Source organism: Puntigrus tetrazona, chromosome 6 (genome assembly GCF_018831695.1).
Source record: "Puntigrus tetrazona isolate hp1 chromosome 6, ASM1883169v1, whole genome shotgun sequence".
NCBI lineage: Eukaryota > Metazoa > Chordata > Actinopteri > Cypriniformes > Cyprinidae > Puntigrus > Puntigrus tetrazona.
Window position 1 is genome coordinate 23,400,976 of NC_056704.1, and position 2,374 is coordinate 23,403,349.

The window sequence follows — 2,374 nt, forward strand, 5'->3', positions numbered from 1 at the left end:
AGGAGATTTGACTGCACAGGAAAAAATGGCACTTCTAAATGTCATTTTTATAGATTTGAAATGTGCAGTTAGACCTGTGGTCTGTAATCGGCGATGGAGTGCTGTCTGTAGTCTATGAGAGCAGGGGGGTGTCTGTACTCCATGGTGGGCGGCTGTCTGTAGTCTGCTACAGGAGGATGTCTGTAGTCCACCGGAGGCTGTCTGTAGTCTGTATATGCAGCTTGGCAGATATCTGGTTTAACATCCTGCCTGGCTTTAACCTCCGACCTGTAGGCACCAACGTGGTCCAAATAAGCAATCCTGTCCCACAAGTCAACAGGAATCTACACATTTCCCAGAAAACTCAAGTTTAAATGACCTAAACTATCTGTGAATGTTACTTCCAATACACAATAAAAACAACATGATGTTTGCTTAACAGCGACATTTTTTTCCATTCTCTGATCACGTGACCAGGGCTTTGCTCTCATTGGGCATATTTATCAAGTTTCAGNAAAAAAAAAAAACCTCGCAAACCCTGCTTCGAGAGGAGAGGCATGTATTATTGAGGAGGTAAATAATTTATCGTGAAGTGTTAAGTGATGTTACTCGGGACGCTCGAAGCATGATGTGAGACCGCCCAAGGCAGTTTGGTTGAGAGAAGCCTTTAAACAGACGTGGGCGCATGGAACAACACAAGGAAAAAATGAAGGGATTTAGATGGGTCATGAAGAATGTCAAGAACTATCAAGACTCAAAATTCAAAAGGAAAAATCTGAAATTATTTATTGTAGTATTGTAATTTTTTTAAAATACATGATTAATTTAGAATATATAGTTCACATAAAAAATGTTATTGTATCAGTGAAAACTGACTTGCTTTGACATTAATTACAATTAAGCAACATTTAAAAAAAAAAAAAAGTTATTAACATAATGAAAAACAAAATTAAATATTATTTGAATTGTAAACTACATATACCTTGTGACAGTATGCTTTTTTTATTTTTAAAAACAATATATTGCCATAATTTCTATTGTCATGCATGATCATTTTCATTATTCTTAAAGCTAATATTCTTAAAAGGATAAAAAATGGATGATTATTTTGAGTGAAATGTGCCTAATGGAGGAAAAAATAATGCTAGATTGCAAAAAATGCTATATGGATATAAAGTGCTTAATTGTAATAAAATAATGCCATGTAAAAACAACAGAGAATGAACAATAGAATGATAGATGAATAGACAGATAGATAGATAGATAGATAGATAGATAGATAGATAGATAGATAGATAGAACCCTGGATGGATGGATGGATGGATGGATGGATGGATGGATGGATAGATAGATAGATAGATCTACAAACTGTACCTGGTGTCATGAAGGTACAGCTGTGGTGGGACTGGCACTGATCCGATGGAGGTGGGCTGAACTCCGGGTATGCTGGGATCCANCAGCAGCAGCAGCAGCCTGAGTCACCCCTGAGCCCGACTGCATGGCCTCCAGCCCGGCCTGACTCACAGGCAGACTGCTCTGAGTCACTGGTGGGCTGCTGTGCGGAGCTCCAGGGCCCGGCTCCATCAGCAGGGGACTGGGCTGTGTGGTGGCCGGGCTGGGGTGGGGGGCTGGTGGGCTGGGATGAGCCACGGTCGGGCTCTGCTGGGCTGCTGGGCTGGACTGAGTCTGAGGGCTGTGCTTCTGGACCACCATGGGACTCTGCTTCTCTGATGTAGGGGCTGAATGAGCACCGTTTACGTCTAGGGCGAAAACGGTTGTGTTTACAATGGAAGGAGACAGAAATCTCTCTTCGTTGAAACATATTCTGATCATACCTTCTTCAGGGATGATGTGCAAGGTGACAGTGAGTCCAGCGTCTTTGATCAGCTTGACAATGTCAGCGTGAGGCATGTTGATGATGGACTGACAGTTGACAGCCATAATACGATCACCAACCTTCAGCTTCCCACAGCGATCAGCCGGACTGCCCTCGATGATGCGGCCGATCTTATGTGGCACAGCTACAAAACATAGCAATGTAAATATTCTGAGGATTACATATAAAATATTTGGTCATATTGTAGTTGTTAAAAAATATAATAAGAAATATAATGCATTCATTGAATATAAATAACATACAGAAAAAAATAGTAATAGTATTTTCTAAAAAGAAAAGTTTTAGTATTGCTGATAATTTTTTACATTGTGATATTTTCATCAAAACTTAGCATGTTTTCCATTTGAATTCTTGTAATTATTGTAATACATTTTACTTTTGTAATACCCCAAAAATACATAATAATAATAATAATAATCATCATCATTATAATCATAATAATAATAACAATAAATTAATGTACACTTTTTCTGTTAACATTGTTATCATAAATTTGTT

The 2,374-nt window shown here is 38.7% G+C and overlaps 1 pseudogene; it reads right to left on the minus strand.

Annotated features, from left to right (window-relative positions):
• LOC122347532 overlaps positions 1-2,374 on the minus strand; it is a 663,620-nt pseudogene that overhangs the window by 266,295 nt on the left and 394,951 nt on the right.